A 6,515-nucleotide genomic window follows, 5' to 3' on the forward strand; every position below is an offset into this window, starting at 1 on the left:
GCGCAGGTGAACCGAGGAACCTGCTTATTTACGGGGGGCAAGTGAAAGGTCAAAGGTAATCGCGTTAGATCGAGTTAATTTAGTACAGCGACCTTTTTCTTAAGACTGATGGCCATTTTGAGCTTTCTTATTCGCTCTTGGTTTGTTTGCCTAGGTTATTTATATCGTTAAAAGAGACGCGCGGTTATTGTTGCGTATCTCGAAGGGGAAAATATGGATCACATGTAATCAAGGTAAAGATTAAACATTAAGTTATTAGGCAAGTTATTTAAAGAAAGGTTGATAACTCTCTCTCTCTCTCTCTCTCTCTCTCTCTCTCTCTCTCTCTCTCTCTCTCTCTCTCTCTCTCTCTCTCTCTCTCTCTCTCTCTCTCTCTCTCTCTCTCTCTCTCACAAAACAAAGACGTAAAGCAAAGGTAGAGAAACAGCTCCAAAATTTCTCTTAATTTGGGATAGCAAGAGTTACAAATCGTTCTCAGTCGCTCATTATGGTAATTTGTATCTGGAGATCACGACATCCCGAGAGAGAGAGAGAGAGAGAGAGAGAGAGAGAGAGAGAGAGAGAGAGAGAGAGAGAGAGAGAGATTATACCAAGAATGTAGTATAATGCACACGAAAACAGGAATTCTCAAAAATTTCAGATAATACCTTTGTGTTCTTTTTTAGTTTTAATAAGTTAATGAAAGTAAAAAGAAAAAAAGGAAACTATCTTCACTTCCTGAGGTGAAAACAAATATTTAGCCTTCCGTGAAAACTTGTAATTACCGGAAAATAACAGAATATCAAAGTATGAAGGCCATGAAGGGATAATGAATAAAAAGTGCGCAACGAAGAAGCGAAATTTTAACCTGGAAATGCGAAAGGCGTATTTTTCCAGTCTAGAGAGAGAGAGAGAGAGAGAGAGAGAGAGAGAGAGAGAGAGAGAGAGAGAGAGAGAGAGAGAGAGAGAATGTATATATCTAGAATGTAAAGAAAAATACGCACGGAAATATTGGTTCGATGATAAAATAAAAGAGAACCAAACTTTCGTCCAATATAACTTGAAGATAATAATAATAATAATAATAATAATAATAATAATAATAATAATAATAATAATAATAATAATAATAATAATCGTCATAAAAAGAATAAAGACAGCAACACTATAGCGAAGACTCAGCAATACACGTCCCATAATTCCTTCTCTATTACACATTTACCTGATAATAACAACACTTGCACATTAGCACATATAATTTATTCATCGTGTCTTCCTTCCCCGGACGTGAGAGACGGAGTTCGAGAAAGCAGCAGAAAATAGTGCGTAATAAAAGGGGGAAGAAGGAATTGTCAAAATCAAAAAATTATAGAGGAGAGAAAATATCTTATTTCTCTTCTTTGTTCTGGTGCAGGAGAGCCCGACCCTCTCTCATCTCCTGCCTTTTAAGTAACTGTAGTAGTGGTGGTGATGGTGCTGGTGGTGGTGATGCTAGTAATATGATAGTGATATGATTTAGCAGTTATATTAGCAACTAGCATCTCTTAAGTAATAGCTGCAGCAGTAGTCGTAGTAGTCGTAGTAGCAGTAGTAGTAGTAGTAGTAGTAGTAGTAGTAGTAGTGGTAGTAGTAGTAGTAGTAGTAGCAGCAGCAGCAGTACATCACCACCACCACCAGCACTAATAACAACAATTACTACCACCACTATTATCATCACAACTACTACCACGAGAATCTCTTAAGTAGTAGTAGTTGTAGGCAGCAGCAGCAGCAGCAGCAGTAGTAGCAGCAGCAGCAGTAGTAGTAGTAGTAGTAGTAGTAGTAGTAGTAGTAGTAGTAGTAGTAGCAGCAGCAGCAACATCATTAATACATCACAACTACTAGCACAGTTAACAGCCATCAGCACCACCACCACCACTACCACCACTAATAACACCCTCACCTGATCACTGTCCATCACACGCCCCAGTAGTCTTGAATATGTAACGAGAGCACGACTGTGTCAGTTTCGCTGTGGGGGCCGTGAGAGAGGCGCTGCTCCCTTCATGCTCCCGCTGCCCATTAGTTCGCCTGGCCGCTGCTCTCTGCTCCGTCTGCCCCGCCTGCTGTGCTTTCCGGGACCTGTAGATGCGTCACGTCCTCTCCGGTGCGCGGTCGCCAGATCCTCGAAAAGCTTGTTGTCTGTATTGCTATCGGGAGTGTTATAACCTTCCATATTTGCCTTTAGATTGCTTCCGTTTATTATTGTTTGTTGTTTGTTTGTTTGTTTGTTGCTGTTTTTGTTCAGCTGTATTAATTTGCTACTTTTTTTCTTTCTTTTACGAGGGGAGCTTTTTTTCTTTTTCTTTTTTTTTTTCTCTCTCTCTCTCTCTCCTATCCTTCATGTTGCTATTTGCTTACTATTTTGATTCCCTTTGACTTCCATTAACGTCTGACAGCGGCATTTGGCGTGATTGCATTCCCATTTATCCACATACATATATATTACCTGCATTTAAAGCCATCTAAGTGTATTTAACGATGACTGTCACACTAAAACAACCCTTGGTACTTTCAATTAAACTCTTGTGTACGTAACTATTCCACTACGTACCAATTTATTTCCCAATGTACGTACTCTTTTCCATTCCCCCTCGCTCTCCAATCTCCCTCATCCACCCAAACCATCTGTACGTCTGCCCCACTCCACTCCACTCCACTCCACTCCGCTCTTTCCCCTCACTCTATTTTCCTTTCCCCTCTTCTCCCCTTTTCTCCTCTCCCTCGTGTTTCCCATCCTAACTACTCTCCTTGCCGCTGTGTCCTTCCCCGCCTCTCCCTTCTCCTCCCCTCTTTACATTCACACCATTCGGGCCATTTTCTATATTGCCATCATTTTCCGTTAGCCTGGCCCACACTGAGGCGGCCTTCCGGTTCTCTCTAGTCCCCATATGTAAATCAGATGGCAAGCTTTCAGTGTGTAGGGGAGTGCAGGGTCGGCCCATAGAGACCACTAAGTTCCATTTTACTTGCTTTTACTGCTGTTTATGTTGTTATATTTACTCATCATCGTACGTTCATCACTACATATACACGGGCGAGCGCACACACGTATACACACAGACAGCAAGCGAGCTCAGTCCTCCTCCTCCTCCTCCTCCTCCTCCTCCTCCTCCTCCTCCCTACCTATACCTGACAACCGAACTCATGTGACGCTAATTAACGGACAGGTGAGGGAATCTGACCGTAAATACAGAGTGATTTTGAGCGTCTGTCACCTGTGTGAAATGGTAATTTGTGCGTGATACGGCCGCGATGTGATTATGCAAATGTGTCGTGAGTCTGTCTGTCACTGCACGTGTTCCCTTGCAAATTTTTGGTGGTACAGGCTCCTTGGAATTATGTGTTTTTTGGTTGTGGTTGTTCGTGGTGGTGTTGTGGTTGTTGTGGTTGTGGTTGTTGTGGTTGTGGTTGTGGTTGTTTGTCGTGGTGTTATTGTTTGTAGTTGTTGTGGTTTTTGTTGGTGGTCGTTGTAGAGGGTGGTATTGTTTGTGGTTGCTGTGGTTGTTGTGGTTGTTGTGGTGGTTGGTGATAGTGATGGTGGTGGTGGTGTTGATATTACTATAAGTATTAGGATCGTTATTGTTTTTATCACTTATATTTTTACTGTTTCTGCTACTACTACTACTACTACTACTACTACTACTACTACTGTACCAATATAGAAAAGTATAGAACAGTATTATATTACTTTAGATCATGACATACTGTTCTTTGCATATTATTGATGTGTATGTGTGATATTTGTGTGTGTGTGTGTGTGTGTGTGTGTGTGTGTGGTTGTGTGTCAAGGCAGCTAAGAAAGACATATCCTGACACAGAGGAGCAAAGATTTATGGCGTCAGTCGATTTCTTTTTATTGTTACAGCAGGAACATATCACCTTACTCCTGCTTACCATTGGCGTGCAGGAATGAATGAGTGAAGGGTGTGGGCTGGTGAGCAGGTGAGGTAAGGTTAATGCCCGCCAGTGTGTGGGAGGTGTACTGAGAGAGAGAGAGAGAGAGAGAGAGAGAGAGAGAGAGAGAGAGAGAGAGAGAGAGAGAGAGAGAGAGAGAGAGAGAGAGAGGTGACGTCATGAAAAATATGCAAAGAACTGAACCGATAAATCATCCGAGAGTGAAAGGTACAAGATGTGGTCATTAGAGAGAGAGAGAGAGAGAGAGAGAGAGAGAGAGAGAGAGAGAGAGAGAGAGAGCACATAAATAACGTCAAGTGTTTACGAACATGCAAAAAAAAATAGAAGAGAAACCAAATAAATCATTCGAGGGTAACAATGAATCTCTCTCTCTCTCTCTCTCTCTCTCTCTCTCTCTCTCTCTCTCTCTCTCTCTCTCTCTCTCTCTCTCTCTCTCTCTCTCTCTCTCTCTCTCTCTCTCTCTCTCTCTCTCTCTCATTACTCTGCTCACGTAACTTTTCTCATCAACAGAGATGGATGCTACACCGAAATCGGATCCGAATTAATAGAATACTGGTAGCAGGAAGAGGTACTGGAATCAGATTACCGGAGGAAGGGCCAAGAAATACAGGGATGCAGGTGCAGCGAGAGGGGGAGGGAGGCGGCGGCGGGAAGAGGGATGGAGTGATGGGAGAGAGTGGAAAGAGTGCTTGTGAGATTAAAGAGCAGGAGGAGGAGGAGGAGGAGGAGGAGGTGGAAAGGGATGGAAAGGCGTGACAGAATGATGCACGGAGGAGGAATTATGACCTTGAAGAAGATGTGTTGGTGGTAAAAGATTGCACTGAGAGAGAGAGAGAGAGAGAGAGAGAGAGAGAGAGAGAGAGAGAGAGAGAGAGAGAGAGAGAGAGAGAGTATGTGTGTGTGTGTGTGTGTGTGTGTGTGTGTGTGTGTGTGTGTGTGTGTGTGTGTGTGTTATTTGTTTGGATGCATGAGTCAGTTCCGTTCCCTGACTCTCCCTTGCCTTCCTATCGCGCGCCAAGAACACACTCAAACTGCTTTCCAATTCTTCGTCCGCCCGCACGCCTCCACCCCATAATTTGCCTCGGAATGGCTCCATAACACCGCCGGAGTAAGTGGGGCGTGCCTAGCTTCGTGGTTAGTGCTAAGTGGTAAGTGGCGTGGTGCTAGTGGCGTGGGTGGGATAGTGTGTGCGTGTGTGCGTGAAGGAGGGGACACAGAGAGAGAGAGAGAGAGAGAGAGAGAGAGAGAGAGAGAGAGAGAGAGAGAGAGAGAGAGATTAATACCTGTCAAATATATATGCACGTAACTCACACCTCACTCTGATGGTAACAGTACGTAATCGAAGACAAAGCTAACGTATTCATTTATTTTTTCTTCCTTTCTTTCTTCGTATCAGCGATGTACAATTTTCGTCACTCGCTCGATCATCACCTTCAGTCACCTCCATTAGCACCTGAGGCATTTAAGGTACAGGTGGTGATTTCAGTCGCAGTTTACACCTGCTCTTTCTTTATTAGCTGACACGCACGCTTTTCTCTGTCCTCGACACCAAGTCATTCCTGAAGGTCATATTTAATTCCTCCTGAAAGATACAACTGACGGACGCTGATTCTTAAACTCGCTTCTCTCGTTAGGACTATTTTCAAAAGCCACACAGACGATTAGCTAAATTGTCACGGGCGTTTTTTATTCAAATAATGATGCAGAATCTTTGTTAAATTTTCACTCAAATCTTAAAAAAACATTAACTTAGAAGTGATTTGTTTGATTCTCAAGGTTGTTTTAATAATGAGACAGAATCCTTGTTAAACTTGCAATAGAATCATGAAAAAATAAATAAATAAATGACTTACATACATGATAAGTTTGATTCTCATGGCTTTTGTTCTAATAATGACACAGAATTCTTGTTAAAGTTTCACTAGAATCGTGAAAATAATCATGATAACTTATAAATTTTTAGTTTGAATCTCACGGCTGTTTTTGCTCTAATAATGATGCAGAATTCTTGTTAAACCTTCACTAGATTAGACGGATTCTCACTTTTCTGTCGTAATAATACAGAATCCTTTTCAAACTATCACTAGAATCATGAACACTCCCACTATTAACCTATAAAAAAAATATATTACTTAGATTATTTTTTATCTTTTCTTCTTTTCTAGTAATAATCCAGAACCCTCCAACTATGACTAGCATCTTGACAAACATCCTTGAAAACACCAATAACTTCCACCAGATCTCTCAAGAAACAGCAGAGACAAGACGACGAGAAGTTTGAGTGTCCTGGCAAGTCTTGAGTCTGGCAGTGTGTAGTGTTAATGGATTTAGACTTGCTCCGTGAAGGTACAGATTGCTAGAGAGAGAGAGAGAGAGAGAGAGAGAGAGAGTAGGGAATCTGATCGGTACTTTTCTTTTTTTCTTTCTTTTTTAAGCCCTCCCGAGTACCATTAAGAAGATTCGTTTTCTTTGAGAGTGCGCAGGCAGGAGCTGGTACTTTCTACTCCACTCTACTCTGTTCTTAGTCTTCTTAGCTCTTTGTGCGCTGCCTTTGCTACTCTATTCCACTTTCTACTTTA

General features: G+C 42.1%; 1 long non-coding RNA gene across 1 annotated transcript in view; it reads left to right on the top strand.

The window, feature by feature from the left end:
* Window positions 1-5,766, top strand: part of LOC135114723 (uncharacterized) — a 77,533-nt gene extending 71,767 nt beyond the window's left edge. The window contains exon 3 of the long non-coding RNA XR_010275653.1: window positions 4,447-5,766. This is a non-coding gene — a long non-coding RNA (uncharacterized LOC135114723). The remainder of the gene's footprint in view (window positions 1-4,446) is intronic.
* Window positions 5,767-6,515: the final 749 nt, after the last annotated feature.

The sequence above is a fragment of the Scylla paramamosain genome, chromosome 28, assembly GCF_035594125.1.
Source record: "Scylla paramamosain isolate STU-SP2022 chromosome 28, ASM3559412v1, whole genome shotgun sequence".
Lineage (NCBI taxonomy): Eukaryota > Metazoa > Arthropoda > Malacostraca > Decapoda > Portunidae > Scylla > Scylla paramamosain.